This window comes from Pelophylax lessonae (genome assembly GCF_965119305.1).
Source record: "Pelophylax lessonae genome assembly, chromosome: 3".
Classification (NCBI taxonomy): Eukaryota; Metazoa; Chordata; class Amphibia; order Anura; family Ranidae; genus Pelophylax; species Pelophylax lessonae.
The window spans coordinates 143,081,330-143,109,130 of record NC_138770.1 but is presented as its reverse complement, the minus strand read 5'-3'; positions in this window follow the sequence as shown (position 1 = coordinate 143,109,130).

Here is a 27,801-nt window from a genome sequence, read left to right as displayed (position 1 = left end):
TGTTTTCCACCAGTTGTGCCTACGGTGGGGCACCCCGGATGTGGATCTGTTGGCATCACGATTCAACAGGAAAGTTCAGAGATTCGTGGCTCGCTCCCGCGATCCTCTAGCAGAAACCGCAGACGCACTGATCGCCCCGTGGGGGCAATACCAGCTAATGTATGCCTTCCCTCCTCTCGCATTACTGCCAAAACTTCTTCGCAGGATAGAGGAGGAAGGAATTCCAGTAATTCTGGTAGCTCCGGACTGGCCTCGTCGAGCTTGGTACGCCGACGTGGTCAGACTGGTGGCGGACGTCCCGTGGAGACTTCCTCTCAGGGAGGACCTACTGTCTCAGGGACCGATCTTCCATCCTGCTTTACGATCGCTGGCTTTAACGGCCTGGCTATTGAGACCCAGGTGCTGAAGGACAAGGGATTGTCAGCTTCAGTTATTCCTACTCTAGTTGAAGCAAGGAAAGCGACTTCCAGAAAGATTTATCATCGCACATGGAAGTCCTACATTGCATGGTGTGAACCTTTGGGGTTCCGTCCTCGGTCTTATTCGATTAGTCGAATATTAGCTTTTCTGCAACAAGGGGTTGAGCAGAAACTGGCCTTGAGTACTATCAAGGGTCAGGTCTCAGCATTAGCTATCTTCTTTCAGAAGCCTTTGGCTACTCATTCCTTGGTGCGGAATTTCATCCAGGGGGTGCGACATCTGGCTCCGCCAGTGCACGCGCCGTTACCCCCCTGGGATCTTAATTTAGTGTTGTCGGTTCTTCAGAAACCTCCCTTTGAAGATATTAGGGAGATTCCTCTACCTACGTTGTCCCAGAAGGTGGCCTTCTTGGTGGCTATTACTTCTGCACACAGGGTGTCAGAACTGGCCGCATTATCTTGTCGTTCACCATATCTGGTGGTTCATAGAGATAAGGTGGTTCTTCGTCCGAATCCATCCTTCCTACCAAAAGTGGTTTCAGAATTTCATCTGAATGAAGAAATTGTGTTACCTTCCCTGTGTCCTAAGCCCAGTCATCCTCGGGAGTTTGCTTTACACTCCTTGGATGTGGTCCGGGCGATCAGGGTATACTTGAAAACGACAGACTCGTTTCGCAAGACGGATTCACTTTTTTGTGATCCCAGATGGACCCAAAAAGGGGTTGCCTGCATCTGCCGCGACCATTTCTAGATGGATCAGACAGACGGTAGTACAGGCTTATTCTATTAAGGGTCGGGAGCCCCCGTTCCCTGTTAAGGCGCACTCCACTCGGGCACTTAGTGCGTCATGGGCCTTTCGCCATCAGGCGTCAGTGGTCCAGGTGTGCAAGGCGGCTACCTGGTCGTCGGTGCATACCTTTACAAAACATTATAAAGTTGATGTAATGGCATCGTCTGATGCCTCGTTTGGCCGCAAGGTTTTGCAGGCCGCCATTTGAGGAGACCAGTGGTCTACCTCGAGGGTTTTTTCCGTTGGAATTTTTTTTTGAGTCTCATTCTTTGTTTATAATGAGCCTTTAAAACTTCTAGTTTGGCACCGGTTGGGCCTTCTAGATTGGATTTGATTTTGTCAATCCCACCCCTCATTTGTGGCACTGCTTCTGGATGTCCCAGCTCTTGAGAATCAAGAAGACTACGTCTGTCAATGAGCGATAGAGAAAAATGGATTTTTGTAAGATCTTACCGTAAAATCCTTTTCTCTTAAGCTCATTGACAGACGTAGTACCCGCCCCTCTATCATTGAGTTGGGTTGGGTTAAATTCTCTGTTACTGCTTTAGAACAGAACTGATTCCCTGTAGCAGAGAGAGGGAGGATATACCCTCAGGGACTGCCCCTAAGGTGGAGCCAGAACGTTTTGTCTTTCTGCCTAGTCCTACTCCTGCGGAGACAACATAACCCAGCTCTTGAGAATCAAGAAGACTACGTCTGTCAATGAGCTTAAGAGAAAAGGATTTTACGGTAAGATCTTACAAAAATCCATTTTTTTGAAATTTTAATCTTTTTCTATTACCAATAAAGATTAAATATTTTATATACTCATAGTTCCATTATTATTATTATTCTTGCTGCCATAAAACCCCTGGGGGTCTTTTTTCCTGTTCTCTCATGGGACATAAAATAAAGGGAAATATCCGAAATGGGACAAAGATGGCAAAAAAAAAATTGACATGCTTGCTCCATAATGGAAAAAAAAAAGCATTACCTATAGTTCTCCTTTAACCAAGGGGAGGAGCGAAACACATTTTGGGCGTGGTCTGGAGCCTAGGCTGAGGTTGCCATGCACCTACAACTAGTGGGATTGTTTTGATGTGCAGCTCCAGGGAGATCCATGTCAACACACAGAGACATTTGAAGTCGGGACAAGCTCCCTCCCAAGCCAGCACTTACAGCAGTGGACTGAGGATTTTCACCCCTCCTAAAGCATGAGTGGCTCCCATAAAAGTTTCTTTTGGGTTACTGTTTTGGGAATGACTGCTTAGTTCTAAGTCCTCTTACACAGGTATTTATGATAGATTGAAACAATATAGTTTGTACGTAGCAGACCTATCCTGGAAATAGTGTAGACATAAATAGGGAGTGCAAAGTTGGTAGAATTGTAAAAATAGTTTTTCTACGCGTGAAAGTATTTGTGGAGTTCTGCCAAGTGGAGGAACATACATCAGAACTTTTAAAGTAAGCAGGAGAGGCTGTGCGCTAACACTTCAATGTCACACTGAGTATTATGTCTCTCTTTCCTTTTAGAGTGGCAGGTCCCTGCAACTGTCTGTGGATTTAACGTATTGTCCCAGAAAGAACTCCCACCGCTCTTGGCATTTGAGCGTAGCACTGCAGAAGAAAAGGGGTTTGAATAGATGTACTGCCTCCATTCAGAGCATTGCTTGATTTTTCCATCACTCTAATTTTAAAGTTCAGCCTGTGACCTGCTATTAATTGCGCAGTGTGAAGCACAGGCTTTTTGTTCTGGAATTTTACAATAGATATTGAGGGCTGTTATTTGCTGTCATAAATTGTTCTGCTTTTTTCTTTTCTTCACTTGTAAGCAACAAAGGATCTAGCGACATTTTACAATTGCAGCAGTTCTTAAAATTAAAGACACTCCAGTCAAACAAGAAATACTAAGCTCCACTGACCATTATCCACTTTTAGAATTTTTCCTTTCACGGTACAGACAGTCCTTCGTTCGGTAAGTGTACTCCATGCAATAGTCATACTTTAATGCAAAATATAAAACATACTGTAATTATTATTTGAGAAGCCTGCATTTATTTCTGTAGCCATTTCAGCCATGACTACTGCACTCAAAATATTCCTGCACTGCAAAGGTAACCAAACATGTCCTGTTTAGTTATGTTAGACCTACTCTGCTAGTATGTTAGACCTAATCTGTTGATAAGCTTTATTTGTATTATACCGAATCTATTGTTAAACTTTCTACAGACCTCCCCAAATTGCAAGCCAATATACACTCACCGGCCATAGGTACACCTGTTCAATTGCTTGGTAACACGAATTGCTAATCAGTCAATCACATAGCAGCAACTCAATGCATTTAGGCATCTAGACGTGGTGAAGTTGACTTGATGAAGTTCAAATTTAAGTGACTTTGAACGTGGCATGGTTGTTGGTCCCAGACGGGCTGGTCTAAGTTTTTAAAAAACTGCTGATCTACTGTGATTTTCACGCACAACCATCTCTAGGGTTTACAGAGGATGGTCTGAAAAAGTGAACATATCCAGTGAGCAGCAGTTATGTGGGCTAAAATGCCTTGTTGATGTCAGAGGAGAATGGGCAGACTGGTTTGAGATAATAGAAAGGTAACAGTAACTCAAATAACCACTCGTTACAACCAAGGTATACATAATACCATCTCTGAACGCGCAACACATCGAACATTGAAGCAGATGGGCTACAACAACAGAATACCACACAAGCTGCCACTCCTTTCAGCTAAGAACAGGTAACTTAGGCTACAATTCACACAGGCTCACCAAAATTGGACAATAGAATATTGGAAAAAACATTGCCTGGTCTGATGAGCCCTGATTTCAGCTGTGACATTCAGATAGTAGGGTCAGAATTTGGCGTAAACAGCATGGATCCATCCTGCCTTGTATCAACAGTTCAGGCTGATGGTGGTGGCGTAATGGTGTGGGGGTTATGTTATTTGCACACTTTGGGCTCCCTAGTACCAAGTGAGCATCATTTAAATGCCACGGCCTACCTGAGTATTGTTGCTGAGCATGTGCATCCATAATGACTACAGTGTCCCCATCTTCTGATGGCTCCTTCCAGCGGGGTAATGCACCATGTCACAAAGCTAAAATCATTTGAAACTGGATTCTTGTACATGACAATGAGGTCACTGTACTCCAATGGCCTCCACAGTCCCCAGATCTCAATCCAATAGAGCACCTTTGGGATGTGGCGGAACAGAAGATTTACATCATGAATGTGCAGCTGACAAATCTGCAGCAACTGCGCGATGCTATCATGCTAATATGGGCTAAAATCTCTGAGGAATGTTTCCAATGCCTTTTTGAATCTATGCCATGAAGAATTAAGGCAGTTCTGAAGGCAAAAGGGGGTCCAACCCAGGACTAGCAAGGGGTACTTAAGAAAGTGGCTGGTGAGTATATATATGTTTGGTTTACAAATCATCAAAAAGGTCAGTGATGTCTGTAAGAGGAACACTGGGTAACCCAATTTGAAATGGAAAAAAAATACAGTTTTATGTTGAGAAAAGGGCAGTTTTGGCAGGGCTGTGGCAATTCTCTGTACAGTGAAAACAAATATTGCGTTGCGCTATCATTAGAAAGTGCATAAGGTCATTGTAATATTCATACAATCAAGTGAAAAAGAAGAAATATGTGATTTAAAACATGTATGTGCAAATAATGAAAAATCCATAAACAATCAAAAAAGTCCAGGAAAATAAAGGCGTTGCCTTTTACTAATACCCCTGTGGGATGAATGGATGCCCAGAGCCAGGATTCCTAAATGGACAAAACCAAGCACTCAGGATGATCCACAATCAACCGCTGTGACCTGGTTAGCTTGTGACACAGGCATTTGTATGCTGACACGTTTGCCCGACTTGTCACCATTTTTTAAATTCTCTATACAGGATGTACATCGACTAACAGGAGTCTTTAAGATGCTCACAAAGTTTGGGGAAGAACATGCGCCAGACACTATGGAGAGATGCTGTGTAGTAGTAGCTCTTGCAAATGAAATCTACCGGCTTAAGAATCTGGACACTTTGTTCATTTCCCTGCTAAAAAAGCATGTTTCAGGATTATGTTCATGTGATATATTTTATCACTTATGGATGGTCATAGATGGGTAGAATATAGAACGGAAATTCATAGGAAAAGAATGTTCTACGAAAGTTCAATTGTTTTTCTGATCATTAGTGGGTAAAATTGATGTTTATTGTCGACTGCAGTGACAAGAAAATTCGAAGAATCAGGATGTAAAAAAAATTTTTAATGAATACATTTTTAACAGTTATGTCGTTTTCGTTCGGTAAAGTCCATTCATTCCAAAATCAATTGTTAATAGCAAACAATGTTTTAAACAACAATCAAATGTTTTGAGAATTTTCATATGAATTTCCTAAGAATTTTTATTTGAAATCCTATCCATCTATCACAGCAGAATAAGGGGGCTATGTACAGATTTGTTTTCATTTTTCAATCCTAGGAGTTATGATACCATGAGCGGAATATCACATCAAACAAGCAAAATAACACACAGTTGTTTAACCTCAGAAGTAAAATGGGATTAATGAATTAAGGAATTATACTTTACCACTCACGTGATCTACACTGGGTTTGGAGTCACACCTGGGGAAAGCTGCTTAGCCCTGACCTGGAGATCAAGATGGCGATGGATCAAGATGGCAATCATGATCAAGATGAATATGAAGCTCCACAGAGTGGATGATGATCAAGATGAGATATTGTGATGATGGGATGGAGCAAGATGGAGGGAACTGGATGGATGGATATTGATTAAGATGGGCACCTTCTCTCTCTGAGCTTTCCCTTTTATTCCTAAAACCTCTTTCATCCAGAGATCATCTCAGAGGGTGTAGTTTGAAATATTTACTCACCTCTGATTTGGGAGTAATGTAACAGATTACCTATTTATCTGCTCAGCCAGTAGATAAACTTGTCCATCATTTGGCTCTCTAAGGCTAGAAATCCATATATTATATCTTCTGGGAATAAAAAGTGAATTTATTTGATTTAATCTATAAGGAATAAAAGAGTTGTATCCTTAGAATAATTTAAATTTGCCAATTTACTTAACCTTCATAGCGGTATTCCCGAGCGTGGCTCGGGGTTAAATTTCAGAGCCAAAAGCGGTAACCCCGAGCCACACTCCGGGTACCGCCAGAAGCATCGCTGGATCCTGAAAGCGAGGTTACTTACCTTGTCACCGGGATCCAGCGATGTATCTCGGCGGTGTCTGGCGGCGGTTCTTCCACCCGATCCTCTCCGTGCCCCGACTTCCGTCTCCTGCGACGTGACGTTCACAGGGGGTGGAACCGGCGGCAAATTCAAATGTAAAACACACCAAACACACTGATACAATGCAAAATAAAAAAAAATCACATTCGTTTGCCCCCCAGTGCCCCTTCCTGCAGTTTTACTGTACTTTTTACTTTACTGTATTATTTTATTTCTTGGTATATTAGCATCCTAATTATGAAACATGGCAAAAGAGGTGTAATTTTATCCAGCAATTCATGTGAAAATGTTAATTAGACTCCTAAAAATGCTTAGATACATTTTGCGCCATTTCAATTTTACTTCTGAACATGTATAACATAGTAATATTATCTTAATCACGATTGAGTCCTTTTGGATATTATGATGTCCCATATATATATAAACCTAAAAAAGTGATGTGGCATTATATATTGTTTTCCACAAGTGTCCAAAAAGTATCAAATATTTTATCTTACAAAATATTGAAACACACCTAATTAATTTTCTTTTGACTCCAAAATACTTTATAAACAGATTCCAGAATGTTGACTTATAGTTAATGGTTTTAAAGATGTCTTCAAGTTGTTAGTATTTCTGAAGAAGGAACAATAGAAGTCTCTGTCAGTAAGGGGAGCATACAAAAAGTGTTGCCTCTTAAAGCTTGTACACAATTGACGAAAATCGGACGAAATATCCTCCGATTTTCCTCTCTCTTGCTCAGCGTTCATTACCATTTTTAGTTGACAGTGCATAATGTTCATGAAATTTCTCGTCCGATTTTCTTTTTTTTTTTTTGGGGACGTTTGTTCATAGAGTGTGATGTAAGTACGTATACGTGTGACCCCCCGAGGTTTCTGTATTCTGACATATCAACATTGGTGTATAGACTTTACATATCCCCGTACACTAAATGTGTGGATAGATATAGATAGATAGAGAGAGAGAGAGAATCGGTGCTCAGTTCATAGTGCAACGAATATAGATACGAATTATCCATTTCTGTTGTTCTTTTATGATAAACTTCCGGGTCGTCAGCAACTTCAGATCATGCGCGGTCTTTCGTAGCCAATTTTTCACGGATGTACTGCATACACATTAAACGAAAATCGGTCGTGCTGGGGACGGACGATGAAAATGTTGGTGTTTGTCCCTCCATTTCGTGGTAAAATGTCGGCATCAGCTGCTGAAAGTTGTGTACACACTAGCCGAAAATCGTACGATTTTACCTCGGCCGGGGATTTTCGGAAGATTTTCTACTAGTGTGTACCCCACTTTAGTCAGCTAGATCATCAAACCGGAGCCTTGTTTTCCTTAATCATAAAACTGGTTAGGTTGTTAATGCCCTGCAAAGAAATGAGGAGATGTAATTGTCTTTCCCCTAAACAGCATTCATATTGCCTAAACCAATTTCACTTTAAAAAGGATTCCTTTCTCTACAGGTGATGTTGATAGATAATTGCAATCCACTGTCCACCATATTAAATGTGTCCTTGCAACAAATTGCTCTGTATGCAAAGTTTGTGAGGAGAAAAAACTGCAGCTCAGAAGTAGGTAAACATTCAGGAGACCCTGGAAGATTGGGTTCATGTGGGCACTAGGCAACTTTTGTATCCCTAATCATCCAAATTAAAGTGGTAATAAACCCAAAACCAACAATGTAATATATTGCAGCTGAACGATCATCAAATGTGGTGGTTGCATTCGATTTCTTTTTTAGGCTTTTGTCCCTCTGTCTTCACCTGGTGATCTGGACAGTACCACACCTCCTGTATTACAGTGCCCCCACTCTGGATGAAGGAGCACATGGGCACAGCAGACAGCAGCATTGTCAGTCTGGGGAAGGGGAGTGTTAAATGTATTAGCAGATTCACTAACAAACTAAAGCCAAACTCCCGCTAACACTTTACTATCAGTTACAGCAAACAGTTTTTTCCTTTTGGGATAAAGATTTTGCACAAATAAAATCAGTGTAAGCAGCCCTACCAGTAGCCCTACCAGTGTTGAACGGTTAGACCCAGGGCCGGCCCTACCATGGGTCCCGGTGGGACCATGGGACCCAGGCGGCACTTAGAGAGGGGCGGCCCCCGGCCGCCTCTTCTCTTCGGCTATTGCTAAAAAAAAAAAAAAAAAAAGGTCCGCGGCTGGCCTGACATGCACACTGCGCATGTGCCGCCGGCCACCGCCGCTCGGAAAAGCCCGTAAAAGTTCGGCTATTTCCGGGAATAGCCGAACATGTACGGACTTCACCGAGCGGCGGCGGCGGCGGGCGGCACATGCGCAGTGTGCATGTCAGGCCAGCCGCGGACCTTGTGCCGACGTTCGTTTCCCCAGGCACTCGGCTCTGATCGGAACTCCGCCTCCCCAGCACACATGGATTCCGCCCCTCCAGCTTCCTCCAGCCTTCTGAACTCCAGCTCCGCCTCCCCAGCCATTTTTAAAACCTAAGGCGCCCTTTAGGAACAGGTAAGTGAGACTGCTCCATACACAGCCACACTACCTGCCATTATGTGGGGCTGCATGCATGCTACAGAAGATGCAGTGCTGCGGGCATGTACATGCCCACAGCACCGCATCTCCTGTAGTATGCCCGCAGACCCGCATTCTCCTGCACCATGCCCGCACCCTGCATTCTCCTGCACCATGCCCGCAGCCCCGCATTCTCCTGCACCATGCCCGCAGCCCCGCATTCTCCTGTACCATGCCCGCAGCCCCGCATTCTCCTGTACCATGCCCGCAGCCCCGCATTCTCCTGCACCATGCCTGCAGCCCCGCATTCTCTTGTACCATGCCCGCAGCCCCGCATTCTCCTGCACCATGCCCGCAGCCCCGCATTCTCCTGCACCATGCCCGCAGCCCCGCATTCTCCTGCACCATGCCCGCAGCCCCGCATTCTCCTGCACCATGCCCGCAGCCCCGCATTCTCCTGCACCATGCCCGCAGCCCCGCATTCTCCTGCACCATGCCCGCAGCCCCGCATTCTCCTGCACCATGCCCGCAGCCCCGCATTCTCCTGTACCATGCCCGCAGCCCTGCATTCTCCTGCACCATGCCTGCAGCCCCGCATTCTCTTGTACCATGCCCGCAGCCCCGCATTCTCCTGCACCATGCCCGCAGCCCCGCATTCTCCTGCACCATGCCCGCAGCCCTGCATTCTCCTGCACCATGCCCGCAGCCCCGCATTTTCCTGTACCATGCCCGCAGCCCCGCATTCTCCTGCACCATGTCCGCAGCCCCGCATTCTCCTGCACCATGCCCGCAGCCCCACATTCTCCTGCACCATGCCCGCAGCCCCGCATTCTCCTGTACCATGCCCGCAGCCCTGCATTCTCCTGCACCATGCCCGCAGCCCCACATTCTCCTGTACCATGCCCGCAGCCCTGCATTCTCCTGTACCATGCCCGCAGCACTGCATTCTCCTGTACCATGCCCTCAGCCCTGCATTCTCCTGTACCATACCCGCAGCTCTGCATTCTCCTGCACCATGCCCGCAGCACTGCATTCTCCTGTACCATGCCCGCAGCACTGCATTATCCCGTACCATGCCCTCAGCCCTGCATTCTCCTGTACCATGCCTGCAGCTCTGCATTCTCCTGTACCATGTCCGCAGCACTGCATTCTCCTGTACCATGCCCGCAGCACTGCATTCTCCTGTACCATGCCCTCAGCCCTGCATTCTCCTGTACCATGCCCGCAGCACTGCATTCTCCTGTACCGTGCCCTCAGCCCTGCATTCTCCTGTACCATGCCCGCAGCACTGCATTCTCCTGTACCATGCCCTCAGCCCTGCATTCTCCTGTACCATGCCCGCAGCCCTGCATTCTCCTGTACCATGTCCTAGGCCCTGCATTCTCCTGTACCATTCCTGCAGCCCTGCATTCTCCTGTACCATGCCTGCAGCACTGCATTCTCCTGTATCATGCCCTCAGCCCTGCATCCTCCTGTACCATGCCCGCAGCACTGCATTCTCCTGTACCATGCCCGCAGCCCTGCATTCTCCTGTACCATGCCCGCAGCCCCGCATTCTCCTGTACCATTCCCGCAGCCCTGCATTCTCCTGTACCATTCCCGCAGCCCTGCAGGGCACTGTGGCATTATAGACAGTAGAAAGCCTGGTGCGCTCATCTGCCCAGTGTCAACTGCTCTGTCCTGCTCTTGCTGTCACTCCGTACACACTCACACCCCTCTGACTGCTTTCATAGTCCTATAGAATGTGGGGGCCTCTTGGAGGGCGTGAATTTTTTTTTTTTTGGGGGGGGGGGCAGCATTTCATTCTCGGACCCAGGCAGCACAATGTCTTGGGCCAGCCCTGGTTAGACCTATCCCTGTAAACTGGTGCATCTTTTGAAAAACAACAGATTTATTTGCAGGATCACTAGATGAAAATAGAAGAAAGAAGCCTAAAAAAGAAAACTAATGTAGACATTACATCTAAGAATTGGTAAGCTGCAATATAATAAATGCTGGCTTTGTGCTGCTTTAATACTGCTAGCAAATATAGGCACCATTAAAAGTGTTGCTTTAAGGCCAGGTTTTGGTTTCTTTGAATAACTTGATGATTTTATCTTCAATGCCACTGATGTGGCCAGTCATTTTCAGTAGGGATAGACTCACACAGGGGTATCAAACTGCGGCCCTCCAGCTGTTGCAGAACTAAAAGTCCCATCATGCCTCTGCCTTTGGGAGTCATGCTTATAACTGTCAGCCTTGCAATGCATCATGGGACTTTTAGTTTGACAACAGCTGGAGGGGCACCAGTTTGACACCTGTGATATTTCTCTCTCTCTCTTTGGTTTTTGGAATTTGTTGTCATCTCCCAACCTACCCAGATCCTATCTTCTCTGATCCTCCCCCTCCCCACAGTAGCACCACATTCTGTGTTTGACAGTTTTAGTAAATCTCCCCCATCTGCCCTTAAAGGTGTAGAGGCTGGGCTTGCATTGTATGTCAATGAGGACAGACTTAGGATAGGCTAACCTTGCAGCCAACCATGACACTACCTCCTGAGAAACCTCCTAAAGGTAAGAAATATTATTATTAATTAAAAAAATAGGTATGCTGTGTAAATGGGAACAAATATACATACAAAATATACATTTTTCCAAAAATCTGGCTTACAGTTTGTACAGTATATACAGTATAAGGAAAACTTGCTTACAACACGTAGTTCGTTATCAATTTTTGCAGATGACACAAAATTGGCCAGGGCAATAACTGCACAGCATGAAGCAGATATCCTACAGAATGACCTGGACAAAATTACGGAGTGGGCAACGACATGGCAAATGAGGTTTAATGTGGAGAAGTGTAAGGTTTTGCACTTGGGGACCAAAAACATAAAAACACAATACATGTTAGGAGGGGAACCCTTGGGGGACTCAAAAATGGAGAAAGATCTGGGAGTCTTGGTTGATGATAGATTAGGCAACAGCATGCAATGCCAAGCGGCAGCTTCCAAAGCCAACAGAATATTAGCATGCATAAAGAAAGGGATGTATTCCAGAGATAAGACTATAATCCTTCCACTTTATAAAACTCTGGTCCGACCGCATCTGGAGTATTCTGTCCAGTTCTGGTCGCCAGTCCTCAGGAGGGATGTGTTGGAGCTGGAGAGAGTCCAGAGAAGGGCAACTAAACTAATTAGGGGATTGGAGGACCTTACCTATGAAGAGCGGCTGCAATCGCTCGATTTATTTTCCCTGGAGAAGAGACGTCTGAGAGGGGACATGATAGCAATTTATAAATATCTTAATGGGGATCTCAGCTTAGAAAAAAAGCTGTTCATTCGAAGGAATTGCATGAGGACTCGAGGACATACAATGCGATTAGAGGAGAAGCGTTTTAACCTCAGGCAACGTGGGGGGTTCTTTACTGTTAGGGCTACAAGATTGTGGAATTGTCTACCACAAGAGGTGGTTTCTGCGGGTAGTATGGTGACTTTCAAAAGACTCTTAGACTTACATCTCAAGGATCAGGAGATTAGGGGCTATGTTAGATGATTACAGTCACACACACCTACACAGGTTGAACTGGATGGACTATTGTCTTTATTCAACCTCACCTACTATGTAACTATGTAACACACCCTCAATTTTCTTATGGGTAAAAATTTGATTGTAGCTTTCATTTTTCTAGCTCAGTTCTCAATTACCATTGGTTTGTTTTTGTGTACTTCTATCTGACCTATACAGTGTATGAGTACCAAATATAATAAAAATCATTACACGTCTCACTCAGCCAAGCTGCTACATTATTGTACTATCTGTGTTTCCACTCATCCAATCACAGATTCACAATCTTCCTTTTAATCTACACAAGGTTATTGCTACTCCCTCAAGGACAGCCTGTAATCAGAAGGTTATCTTTCCTCTAGACTGGCCTCTACATTCGATGTAAGCAGATGCTTTCAGTCCCAAGGTTCAGTTGACATTCTCCTACTCAGAATCTTGATTTAACCACTTAAGCCCGGAAGATTTTACCCCCTTCCTGACCAGGGCCTATTTTGCGATTCGGCACTGCGTGACTTTAACGGACAATTGCGCGGTCGTGCGACGCTGTACCACTATAAACGAAAAAAGAGCGTCAATTTTGCAAAAATAGCAATATTTTTCACATTTTTTTATATGAAATTCCCCCAAAAAAATGTAAAAATCAAAATTTTTTAACATTTTCGTCCAATTTGTTTTATGCTACATATGTTTGGTAAAAAAAAATCGCAAAAAGCGTATTTTGATTGGTTTGCGCAAAAGTTATCGCGTTTACTAACAAAGGGAAAGATTTTTGTCATTTTTGTTGTTTGTTTAACGCGTAATGGCGGCGATCTGCGATTTTTTTTGCAGTACTGCAACATTGCGGCGGACAGATCGGACCCTTGACTGACATTTTTGACACTTTTGGGATTACCAGTGACATTACTGCAGTAATCAGTGCTATACATATGCACTGTTACTGCAAAATGACACTGGTAGTGAAGGGGTTAACTTTATTTGAGAGGGAGGGGCTGTGTGTGTCCCTAGGGGCATGATTCTAACTGTGATTGGCTGTGGCTTGAGCTGTAGAAACAGTGATCAACGGTCCTACGTAGTAGAACCGTATGATCACTGTTTCTACACAGGGGAGAATGACAGGCGGCTTGTTTACACTAGCCGCCTGACTTTCTCCCTCTGCAGCGACGATCGCAGAGTGACCGGCGGACATCGGGTCCACCGGTCACACGCGCGCGGGGGTCCGTGACCACACGGGAGCGGGAGCGCGCCTCCGGGGGCGCGCGCTCGCTCCCTAGACCCTCACAGGCTAGCGACGTAGATCTACGTCACTTTGCCTGTGAGGAGCTGACTGCCGACGTAAATAGTCGTGCGGCAGTCGGCAAGTGGTTAAAGAAGTTGTAAAGTCACAAGTTTTTTTATGTTATTGTATTCTATGCATTAGGATAAAAAGCCTTCTGTGTAAAGCAGCCTCCCCAGCACCCCCTAATACTTACCTGATCCTCATCCCCATCCAGCAATGTCCACGAGTCCCTCAGCCATCCGGGACTCTCCTTCCTGATTGGCTGAGACACAGCCATGGTGCCAGTGGCTCACACGGATGTCAATCAAAATCAGGAGAGAGAAGGGGCGAGGCTGAGTGGCAGCTCCATGTCTGAATGGACACACAGAGCTTCAGCTCGGCTCGGGTGCCCCATAGCAAGCTGTTTGCTGTGGGGGCACTCGACAGGAGGAAGGGGCCAGGAGAGTGGAAGAGGGACCCGAGAGGGGCTGCTCTGTGCAAATCCAATTGAACAAAAGAAGGTAAGTATAACATGTTTATTTAAGTAAACCTTCCCTAAAAGGGATAAAAGGGTTGCCAGTGCTGAGTAGGAATCTGGTTCAAGCTCACCGTTACCATTGGTTTAAGGTTAATCCTGTGGCTTTGAGATTCATGGTCACGACAAATTTATGTGCAAATTAGCCCAGGAAAATGTTTAATACCTTAGTACCCTGAATGCCTATGAACTATGGCTAGCTGGGTTAGAAGGATCAATTAAAGAGACTCATCTATGAAAAGAAAGTGGGGCACAGGACAGTCAGAGTGTCAGTGTATTGGAAGCAGTTAGAAAACGAGTTCAACTCTTTTTGTTAACACTGTGCATTTTTTTTTTTTGGGGGGGGGGGATTTTTTGTCTTTTTCTGTGTCTGATTGAGGTCAGTGGTCACTTTTAGCTGCCGTCTCATCCAAGCAAACTCTTTTTTTTTTGGCTATGGTTACAAGACCATTTTTTTTTAAAAAAAACGAAGCTGCAATGTGTCCGGGCTGGGCTCCTGCTATTTACTAGCAGCTTTTTCTTTCAGTGCACGGAGGCAGCTCAGCTGTCGGTTAATTACCAGCCATTCATTGTTTCCACAGTGACTCACCTGGTTACCATTATCTGCCTCATTAGTCCAGCCTACAGCCAGCCCCTTTTGGCTATTTAAACAGCTTTGCTTGTGCCCTCTAGTGTGGTCCTGTGTATGACTTGGCCTCCCTGTTTTTTTTTTATATATATATATATATATATATATATATTCCTGCTCCTGACAATGCTGATTGGCTTCCAAATCCTGGCTTCTGTTTTTTACTATGTTTAACTGGATTTTCTGTCTCTGCCTGGTTTATGGTTCCTTCACAAGGCTTTTTTAAGTATGGTGGGTTCATAGTGGAGGACTTACTTATTTGTTTAGTTCCTGCTCTGTTTTTTTTTTTCCCAATCCAAATCCAGTAGATTAGTGGCAATAATTGAGTTGGGGCTCAGTTTAGGGATAAGGTAGTAGGCTTTAGAGTTCAGTGTTTAGGGGTTGAGGGTTGGGTATAAGGAACTGCAGATTATTTACTTGTTCTTAGCCCCAAGATCCCTGTTCTAAATGTTCCCCACTTTAAAAAAGTCCTTTACTGATCTCCTTCATATCCACCAATCCAAACTTAACAACCTTGTATCTTGCATTGATCATATACATCAGTTATACCTCTTTGCCCACTTTTTCATTCAAATAAATGCAGCTAAAATCACAATATATGTAGGTGTGAATAATGAAGCAACTTTTTTTTTTTACATTACTTTCCAAGGAGCTTAATCAATACTATTGATAACAGTTTAATTCCCACAAACAGCAAATCAATAGTTGTCTCATTCCGTTAATTTAAAAATCCATGCCAATTTTATTTTCTTTATTGTATAATCAATAGCTTTCTCATTCTCTTAATCATAAAATGTATATTGATCATCTGTCCTCCTCCGTCAGATTCTCCCGCATCTCGTGTCAGCTGTGACTTGACTTTAATGGGCTAAAATAATACACAAAAGGTGAACAGAAAATGTCTCCCATTTTAGGGGATGTAACCATCATTCATTAACAGACAACCACATATGCCCTGACATACAAAGTCTATTTTTTACTCATTGTATGGATCAAAATTATTGAGTGACATTTATGAAAACTATTGCCCTTGAAAAAAAAAAAAATTGCACATAATTAGTACAATATATTTATAATAGGTGAACATTTTGTTTATTTTTGCACCCTGTGACAACATACAGGAGACTTTTTCTCTAAATACTAGATTTTTTCACCTAGTTAGATTTTTTTTAAGAGGGAAGTATAATTGTTTTGCAACAGAATTTTCTTTTAAATTTTATTTACAAGTTTATTAATATATTGTTTATATCATTTTTGTATTGCTTGTAGAATATACTTTTTTTTTTTTTTTTTTGCAATAAAACAACTGGGTGCCTCCATGATACCACAGAATCTACTAAGCAAATACTGTAAAGAATACATTTACAAAGCCTTCATTGACATGGGCTAACACCAGGCACCCATGGCATGTGCCCCACATCTCCTGCAGGATGTCCCAGGTTCCAAAGCAGCAACACCATATTTTTCCCTGTGTTCACACACAGACCTCCGGTATCGTGGCTGTGGCTCAGAGACAGGGAAACTGCTAGGCTTGGTCCTGGCTCTGAGGTGACACGGCACAGCTGAGGACAAGCCCATGAGGAAGGACTTCACCTCAGCTCTCTACTGTGTTGCACGTGAGGTCTGTCATTTGGACTGTACACTAATAGCTCTCCCCCGGTAATAAGGAAATATTGAAAGAAAATAGCTGCACAGGATGAACAATGGTGATGGCTATACAGTAATTTATTGTATTTGATATATTTTTTTATTTGTATTTATAAATGGTGCAAGTTTTGTTTTAAATGGTGCAAGTTTCTTTTAAATTGGATCACCAGGAAATTCATGATCAACAACACAAATTAGTTTTCAGACAAGTTGACATGCCTAGAAAAATACAATATTTCTTGTGGGGAGGAGCTCTTTGCTAGAGAGGGTAACTCTGCTGTGTGGGTTTTTTTTGGGGAGAAGCTTTTTGTTAGGTATGTGTGTGGAGGGGGAGGTCATGCAGGAAGGAGCTTTTGCTGCCAGTCGGTTCTTGTGGAGGGGGCAGGGGGCTTTGCTGGTGGGGGGGGGGGGGTGCTTAAGGGAATTCGGGAGTTTGCTTTGAAGGGTAGATTTTGAGATTTTGCTTCTAATGGAGGGGGGATTTTTGCCAGGGGTGTGCTTAAGGGAAGAGGGACATGTTACAGAAGTTAGTTAATTAGCTGTCTGCTTTGGGGAGATATTTTCTTTTTTTTCTTGAGCGTACAAAAGGATTTTTCTGGTGGGGTTTCTAGAGGTGAAGTTTTGGAAAGTTTCATAAAAATATAGTTCTGCTTTTTATACACCTTATCCTTTGCTATCTGTATGCTAGGAGTGCAGCTGTTAGGAGTGCACATACAGCATAGCATACTGAGTTCAGAGGCCAGGAGTAAGTAATGATTGTATACCTGTACTATATATATATATATATATATATATATATATATATATATATATATTTGTATGTCCAAACCTTTTTTTCTGTTTTGGATAAAGTAGAATGTGTTTTTTAGTCCAATATATTTTTAATCAAAACATTTTCACAGTGCAAGAGTGAGACAGTACAATCAATAGCAGTAACTAAAAATGAAGGACATGCAAAACTGAAAAAAAGTACACAGTACTGGCTGTAGCCGATATGTAGCTGACTTTTCAATAACCGAAGAGGTCAAAATAGTAAACCTATAACATATTTAAGGCAACAGGACAAAGAAGAAGGGCAGGATATGGATTGGGGGGTGGATTCAATGGTTCTGAAAATGCTCAAAGGTACCATAGATATAGGAGAGAGTGAATAAGTTACTGTAAAACTAAGGTTCCAAATGTGGGGCCACCAGCAAGTCCATGTGGTACAAACGTTTTCAGGATCAGGACTGTCTTCCGCCACCATTGTTTTTATTGCTGTGATGATGTTGAGTATCTGGGCCCATTCCAGAAGGTAAGGGGCACAAATAGTTTTTTCGATGGCGGGAAATGGCAAATCAGGTCGCTAACAAATAGTGCCTCAGGATGCCTTTTTTAACCTTTGGAATGGACCCAGGAATTATCTACAAAAAGGACAACTGCAGCGGAAGCCCCACTGGGCACTCATGTGACCCCCCAGAGCTCTCCTCCCAGCAGATGTCAGCGGGGATCTTGGCCCCTCCATCTGCAGTGCTCTGAGTGGGGGAAGAAGAGCTCCGGCGGGTCATGTGTGCGCTGTAAATAAGTTATTTTCCACGATAATGTTACACAAAAACACACACACTGCACATTATACAATACTTTTACAGAGCGGATTACATGATTTTACAATGACTTTCATTTAGGGCCAATTTTTGGGATTACAGAGATTACAGGATTTCATAATGTTAAATGCTAATGAATCATGAGCTGAAAGGGATGAAGGGGGAGAGAAGACAGGGGACACAGGATCTTTTTTAAAAAACATTTTATTCCTGTAAATATAAAACATAAGCATAAACGTAGATTATTGTACATAAATAAATAAGATATCCCCTAAAGATAAGCCCTGAAGTGTTTTTTGTTGCCAAAATTAATATAAGACCTGGTCTTATTTTCAGGGAAACACAGTAGGAGCCCTCCTCTTCCATGCATCTTCAGCATGTGCTAGGAAATAAGGGATACATACGATGTAGTTCACCTTTGGTTCAATACCATAGTGACACTATCTTGTAGCTCCTTTCCTTAAAACAAGACGACATTGAGAGTTTATGCATGAAAATAAAAATATTTTATTCAGTCATTTTTGGAGAATGAAGTACAGAGGTATTTTCCCATTTTGGAACGAATGGGAGTTTATTATAATGTGTTGTAACTCCTGTCAGTTTATTTTTTGGGAACGTTTTCTTTTACTCCATATTCTGAAGGCGCAACAGTGAAAGAAAATTTCTACAAATCTGAATTTCCCTCTTGGACAATTGTCATCAGAACAGGTGTCCCTAGTGGAAAATGTATCCTCCCCTCCTATTGTGGTTACACCTGTAAGAGTTTGGATTTCCCATCAATTCATGTCTTTCTGACAATGGCCACCAGGACAGGAGAACACAAATAAAACCCCAGCCTACTCCATCCAATAGTTAAAAATAAATGTTTGGGCTATACATACATTTTATTCCCGTGTTCCATCGATTTAAAAATCCATGCCAGCTTTACTTTCTTTATTGGATAATCAATAGCTTTCTCATTCTCCCGATTATAAAATTTATATTGATCATCTGTCCTCCTCGGTCAGATTCTCCTATGTCCTGTTTTGGTGTCAGCTGTGGCTTGGCTTAATCAGTTCTGGACTGGAAGGATTTGCCCCCTTAATGACCAGGCCAATTTTTGCAATTCGGCACTGTGTTAATTTAACAAAAAATTGGGCGGTCGTGCGACGCTGTACCAAAATAAAATTGTTGTCCTTTTTTCTCACAAATAGAGCTTTCTTTTGGAGGTATTTGATCACCTGTGCGATTTTTATTTTTTGCGCATTTCCGGGAAAAAAAACAATATTTTTCACATTCTGCTATATAACATTCCCCAAAAAAAAATTAAAAAATCAAATTTTTTATCCTTTTAGGCCAATTTGTATTCTGCTACATATTTTTGGTAAAAAAAAAAAAATTGCAATAAGTGTATTTTCAATGGTTTGCGCAAAAGTTATCGCATCTACAAACTAGGGGAAAGATTTATATTAATTTTATTTTTTTTTTTTACTAGTAATGGCAACGATTTGCGATTTTTAGTGGAACTGCGACATTGCAGCACACAGATTGGACCTTTAACTGATATTTTTTACACTTTTGGGGGGACCAGTGACAATACTAGAGTAATCAGTGCTATAATAATGCACTGTTACTGTAATAATGACATTGGCAGGGAAGGGGCCGCCAGCCCTGTGCATCGGCATCCCCGCTGCCTAGTGGGGGCAGAAGCACGCCGCTGGCTGTGTGCCCTCGCCCCTCAGCACCAGGCGCGCGACTGACGTAGGGCTACACTGGTTCACGCAGGGGAGGCTGCCTGCCGCAGTAAATTTGTGGCAGGTGGTCTTAATGTGGTTAAATGGGCTAAAATAATAAACAAAGATCCTATTTAACTTTGTATATAAATTTTGTATATAAAAAGATGGCAACTACCCCAATTTACAGCTAGCCTTTGCAGTAAGGTGCACGTGGAAGTGCAATGCACAACACAGACTAAATATACCCAGCACACTTATTAGCTCGGCTGCACAAAGAACAAATTGACCCTGTATGATAATTCACGCTAAAAACAGAAGTTTTATTTGCACACATCTGCAAATATATGTAGAAGCTGCAGTGCGTACACCAGGGCTCCTCTGTGTACTGCAGTCCTAAATATATTTTTGAGAGTCCCCAAGTTGGAGCATATGTAGCAGTGGATAAATTAAGGGCAAGTTTGCCTTGAGGGAGCCCACCCCTCCTTAAAGGCACAGGGACACACTGCATGCCCAGCAAGAGCACAGTGGCAGCTAAAGACATCCAATGTATTCCCATACCAAGTTCAGCAAACAAGCTATACAAAAAGATGGCAACCACCCCAATTTATAAATAGCCGTTGCAGTAAGGTGCACATGGAAGGGCAATGCACAACACAAACAGGCAAAAAAAATTCAGCACATTTACTAGCTAGCCTGCAAAAAAAAAAAATTTACCCTGTCTAACAGTTCACATTAAAAACAGAGGTTTAAGTTGCACACATTTTCAAATATATGTGGAAGCTGCAGTGCCCACGTCAAGGCTCCTCCGTGTACCGCGCTCCTAAATATATTTTTGAGAGTATCCAAGTTGGGGGATAAAAAGCAGTGGATAAATTAAGGGCATGTTTGCTTGTAAGGGGGGGGGGGGGGGGATGATTTAGGAGAATCACTAAAGAAAGAGAATTGGCTCTAAATCTCGGAAACAACAGTTAATTTTTCTACTAATACTACAGCTAAAGATTTTAATTATAAATTACTTATGTGTTGGTATATGGTTCCCCCGAAGATTGGCAAAATTTAACCCTACTATTCCTGATAAATGCTTCCAGGGTTGTGAGGCTGTGGGCACTCTTTATTGCATTTGATGGGAATGCCCCAAAACTAAACCCTTTTTGATAGGAATCTATCATATAATGTACAAATTTAAGGTTAAACGTTTAAATAGGTCACCCCCTTCTCAGCAGTTCTTTCTTTTCTTCTTCTTTTTTTTTTTTTATTTTATCTCCCTTTTCTTCCCCCTTTGTCTCTCATACACCCCATACCCCCCCCCCCTTTTTATTTTTAATAATAGAGTTTAAAATTATAGTCTGATTATATGCTATCCATCATTACTTTTTTATATATCCACTAAATAATTTGGTACTTACCACACTATAACACCATCCCCACCCGATTTACATTTTTCATTACTTTAAAATATAGTACATGGGAATATATATAATGCTCTTTAACAGCAATGTAAATAATCTATGTTGGTTTTTTTTTTTTTGTAAAATATTTTTTTATTAAAGGCAAAAGAAACATGTTACAGCAATATGCAGTGAAAATAGTAGGTACATGCCTAGAGAAAACAAGGCACATTGAGATACAAAACTGCTGTATACAAAACTGCTGTATATAACATACAAACAACATGTAACAAATGCAATACATATATGGGATCGACCCGACGTGCCGTCTGGGATGCAATGACGGTACGCTGAAACTGTAGGTGTGGCTGTGGCCACGCTGCGTGGATGGACCCCCACACAGAAGGGGTCTCAACCAGAACCTAGGTATAGCTCTTAAGTGGGTACGCCAGGGGCCGAGTGGGGGGGGGGGGCTGGGTTGACAGGTCTGGAAGAAAGTAGGGTAAGTAGGGGAGGGACTTGGGGGGGAGGTAGCAGCAGGTGTCCGGAGGGAGCCTTGAACCCTACTAGGGGCCCAGGAGGGAGAAGTGAGTCGGAAGTGAGGATGCCCAATCAGGTGAGTACAAGGCTGTCGTCAAGGCCTGGAGGTAGGCAATGGTCAATCCAGGGTCGCCATAGCCGCTCAAAGGGGGCCAGTTTGTCTAACAAAATTGCTTCTGTTTTAGCATGGAGCATGGCTTGGGTAACCCTGTGTAGCATAGCCAGATGACAGAGTGTGGGGGTTTTCCATGCTTTCGCGATGGTTTGTTTTGCAGCCGTTGTTACATATAGGTAAAGTTTGAATTGACGGTGTGTAAGGTTAGGTGGCTTGCGATTCAGGAGAGCAGATGTCGGGTCAGGGACCAGTGGGACGCCAAACATGGTAGACAGAGTTTCGTGCACTTTGGACCAGAAAGCTTTAACTACAGGGCACTCCCACCAGATATGAGCGTGGGTACCTGGGGATTCACATCCCCGGAAGCAACGTGGGGAGTACTGAGGCACATATTTTGAGATCCTAGCGGGAACCAAGTACCATCTGGTGAGGACCTTATAATTTGTTTCGAGTGCAACAATATTTGGGGATGCCGATTTGGTAGCCTGCCAGATTTGTATCCAGTCCTCATGATCAAGTGTGGTGTGCAGGTCACGTTCCCACTTGGCTATGTATGTGGGCGGTGTGGTCTCCTGAGCCGACAGGAGGTGAGCATAGAGGTCAGAGAGGAGTCCTCGTCTGTGAGGGTCCGTTTTGCATGCGCGTTCAAAGGTCGAGAAGGTGGCGGAGTTCTCCCTAATCGGAGTAGCTTGTGTAAAGAAATGCTTGAGTTGTAGGTAGCGGAATATTTCCCCAGAGGGGAGATTGTAAGTTTCCCGCAGGGTAGGGAATGGGCAGAAGGTGCGCGGGGTGAAGAATTGATGGGCCCGTATCAGGCCGGCACTAGTCCAGGCGGAGAAGGAAGTCCGCGAGGACCAGGCCGGGTAGAAGGACGGATTGCGGAGAAAAGAGAGAAGGGGGTTATGAGGAGATTGCAGGTGGAAGCGTCGGCTAAGCCTATCCCAGATGGTTAAGCTATGTTTCGTGATTGGGTTGGTGACACTCCGCCGTTGTGCGGGTGGTAGCCAGAGTAGATTGGCCACAGATAATGGATCACATTCCACTGCTTCTAGGGAAACCCACATTGGAATTTCCTTTGTGGCGTGGTATTTAGGGAGCTGAGCTAGTTGTGCTGCGTAATAATATTTAGCGAAATGCGGTACGCTCAGCCCGCCGCAAATTCGTGGGCGGTACAGCGTCGGTCTCGGTAAGCGAGGTTTAGATTTGCTCCAAATAAAGTCCAAAGCTCATTTTTGTAAGATGCGTAAGAAGTAGGCCGGAACCTGAATAGGGAGAACTCGAAAGAGGTACAGGATTTTGGGTAAAATGGACATCTTGATCACTGTGATTTTCCCTAATCTATGTTGGTTATTGTACTCCTAGTATGTGCATTACTACATAAATGTTCATTCTTCTTTTTTTACATCCTCATCTTAAGAGCTGTATGATAATACTTTTTTTGTAATCATAACTCAACACAAATGTATTGAAAAAGAAAAGAAATTACCCCAAGAGGATACAAACAGAACAAAAACAGCATGGGCTCTAACTGCCCTATACTACTGTATATACATCAAAGCAAAGAATATTTTTGACTACAGATACACTTTACCTATTGTCCATCTGCAATCACAGAGGTTTCTAAAATATTGGAAGGGTCATCTTGATGATTACTCACATTTTAAAATGAAAATCCAAATTATACAATCTTTTTTTAGAAAAAACAAATGGCAGACCACTTTGTAATGTAATGTTTATTACAGGTATGCGCCATCCCAAGCTATTGCTGCCCTCAAATTTGTATACTGAATCCCTAGAAGAGTAAAGCATAGCAGGTGAAACAGAGCCCCGTACTAAAGTGCAATCTTATATTTTGATGCTAAACAAGTAAAGAGTAGGCTGAATAAATCTAAGATAAAGCAATATACAATGTGCAATGACTGGAAGAGATACTGACATTACCTTGGCTTGAATAGGTTCATAGTAATGCTCCTTAATTAATTCCACAGCAGCCCTGAAGTGAGACAATTCCAGTGAGAATAGAATAAAACTGTGTGAGGAGACAAACTATAAGCAGGTCTACATGGTAAGATAAGTGCATCAATAAACAGGTATTTTATTATTATTAGTAGTATTATTATCATATGCAGCTACAGGGACATGTAAATCTCAATGCTAGTGTCCCTTTAAAGCAGAATTTTGGAAAAAGCCATTTTTTATCCTTTAGGCATTTTTGCCTAAATAGCTGAAATGGTTACTCTGCTTTTAGAGATTGTACAATGCATTTCTCGCATCCTGTAACTTCCTTTTCACACATGGCTGCTCTAGTGCAAAGTATGACAACGGAAAACCCCAGTGTATTGTCATGGACTGACACAAAGCCAAGAGCAATCTATTTTTATTCTGCTGTATTTGTCAAAGTGCATTGTGTAGCTCCTGCCCACCTTGTATCACCATCATCAGACTTGTAATCTTTTACAAACTGGCCCACTGCATGCAATGGTTTGCAAAACCTGGCTTTTCAAACTTCATCGGAAGTTTGCCCATTTTACAAAATTAATGACCACTAGCTACATGCATAAAGTTCAGTCCTTCCTGCGTATGTAAATCAATAAGCAGCCATGACCAATCTCTTAGCAGACACTTGATGGCTGTACAGTCTAGTGGTAATCCTACATGCAAAAGTAATAGTTTACTGCCCCAAAACAGTTTATTCTAGTTCTAATTTGTGCAACAATAATAACATTAATGGGTTAGAGAAAAATCTTGTGTAAAAAAAAAAAAAAAAAGCTTGCTTACCAGCCAACCTGCAACAAACCCAATTGTCTTGTTTAAAAGTTCACGTTAATACGAGGGGTTTCCCTTGCACACACTTCCAAATGTATAGGCATAATCTGCAGTGCCATTTCACGGCACCTCAGTGTACTGCAATCTAAATTCTATACATTTTGAGTCTCCAAAGTTGGATCACTTATATAATATTATAAAAAGGAAGATATCCGCGCTAGTCATAAAACATCACTATACAAGCAGCTAGCATAAATCTGTTTGACGGCAGATACATAAAAATAAAAAGTCCAAAAATGCAGCGCTGAGTGAAAAATTAAATAATTGCTCAATGTCTATACAGATTAAATCCCTTCACCATCAGTCGTGTGAAATGATAGCACACAACACCATAGGAGTGCTTATAAAGGGGCTGCAGACCAACATATGTATGAAGCATGTAACATAAACCACAGAGGGGGAGAGCCAGTAATAGAAAGGGCGAACTTCCATCCAAGTCCTCTCGTCAGCTATCCTCTTCTTCTCAAAGTGTCTGGACATGTTTATAATGGGGGCTGCCCAAGCTCTCATAATGAGGAGAGCCACCATCAGAAAGACAATGAGGCAAAGATAGTGAACCCCCGTTTTGGTAGTAATACAAAGGTTTATTAAAAGTCTACTTACAAATGTGGTAAGACATCAAACAGTAAATAAATTAAACGTAGTGGCTGCAGCTCGGAAAGTGTACCAGCGTCATAATGTTCCATCCAATGGGATTTCTTCAGAGGCAGGTTTTTGTTACATGCTCCATACATATGTTGGTCTGGTAAGCAGCCCTTTTCATGCTATCATTTCACACGACTGATGGTGAAGGGATTTCATCTGTATGGACATTGAGCAATTATTGAATTTTTCACTCAGCGCTACATATATAATAATATATAGATTAAGGGCAGGAATGCCTGGAGGGAGCCCACCCCTCCTTAAAGGTATAGGGATGCACTGGCTGTAGCTGGCCAGCTAGAACCTGTCCTAGGTTGCTAATATGACCTACATGCATATACAGCTAGACCTGTTAATAACTTCAATACAGTGCATATGTTTATATGTGAGAGACAAAAGCAGAGTTATTTACTGTGATTTCATGTTTGGATGTCACATAACAGTTGTATGTTGTGTTCACAGAAGCAAAAGGAAATTTGCCTGTAAGATTCATTTGTATGCATGTAAGGTAAGCTCAGACACAGCAGAATTTAAACCAGAAAGCACAGAGTTAAACTTAATTACCCATAAGGAGTTTGTGGCCAATCACAGCCAATCTCACACTCAGCAACAGTCTTGGCCAATCACAGCCAGCCTTACACCCATTTTTTCTCTGAAGCCTCATGCTTTCAGCCAACCTTCTCATTCCACTACAGAGCAAGAGAACTGAATAGACACACAGATCCACAGAGCAGTTTTATGGAAGCAAGTGGCCAAAAATAGGTAATTAACAGTTATACGTGTTCCTATTGTTAGTAATGTGATTAGAGCTGTATACTGAACTAGTTATGTGTTCACTTGTAGTTCCACCAAAAACAAACAAACAAACAAACTATCAAACTTCAAAAGTTATATCGAATTCAAACTATCAAACTTCAAAAGTTATATCGAATTCAAACTATCAAACTTCAAAAGTTATATCGAATTCAAACTATCGAACAAACCCAAACAACTCTAACAACTCAAAACCAAACCCAAGCAAACAAACTCAAACAGCAAACAGCAATAGAGAGAGAAATATATCCACCATTTGTTATACTGTATTCAGCACATGTTGTACATGGACTGTCTGCTGCAAAAGTGTCACTGTTATCTATGAAGAAAAGTTGAAGTAAATAAAGAAGATATCTTAAGCGTTTGGTGTGCTCTTTAAACCTACTGCTTTCCATAGAACGGTTTTAGAGGAATTTATAGAGTAACAGACAGTCTGGTTAGACTGAAGTCAGAGAGAGCCAATTCTTCTAATGCCACAGCGCATAAGGCACTTTGTAGTGCTGCGCCTGCCACACTGGCCACCCAGCAAGAGCACAATGGCAGCAAAGGCATTCCCTTACCAATGCACCAACAGTACAAATTGCAACCACCCCAACCTATAACTGACCTTTACAGCAAGGAGCACAAGGAAGGGCAACGTATGTCCTAAAACAACAAAGAAGAATTCCCAGCTCACTTACCAGCCAGCTTTCAACAAACCAAATTCCCCTGTCTAACAGTTCACTTTAAAACCAGGGTTTTAGTTTTCACACATTTGCAAACATATGTGTAAGCTGCAAGGCCATTTCACGGCACCTCAGTGTACTGCAGTCCTACTCCATCCATTTTGAGAGTCTCCAAAGTTAGAGTAAATATAAAAGAATGTACAGCCTCAGGGCAGGTATGCCTGGAGGGAGCCTACCCCTCCTTAAAAAGTATAGGGACACACTTGACACCCAACAAGAGGACTAAAGGTCCTAAGGTGATCTGCACCACTAACTGTTCACAGTCAGTGCTGTTGCTGTCTGTCATGTCAGGGTGTCAGAGCAAATAGGAATAAAAAATTGCAGAAGGAGAACAATGGAGAAACTACTGGGTCTTCACTCGATGACTGCAGAAGTTTGATTTTACAAAGTCTCTGACCAGCACCCACACTAAAAACATATTCACAATGTAGGCATGTGAGATTTGTTTTGTTACAAATCAAAATTTAGGCACTATTTTCATTATTAGGAGAATCGGATGTATCCGAATCTCCAAATCACAATATGAATATGAATTTCAACGAATCAAAAAAAAAAAGTGATAACAAAAACAACACATTCATTCCTATTCATTAATTTTATGACAGGATGTGATGGTTTTAGCCTTTTGTTTATGTTTGAAGCATCCGAAATAACGTAATGACATAACGAATGATCCAAATTTGTTTGGATCCATTTGTTTTTATCCTATTGAGCCTAGCAGGAATTATAAAAAATGCACTACATAATAAATATGAAATGAAAACATATTGCAATAAATAGTTACAGTAAGGTATTACTACTGTAAATAGTTACAGTAAGGTAAAAGTGAAATAGAATGATCCCTACTGTGTTTGGGTTGGATCAGGGGTATCAAACTCAATTTCATCACGGGCCAAATCAGCCCT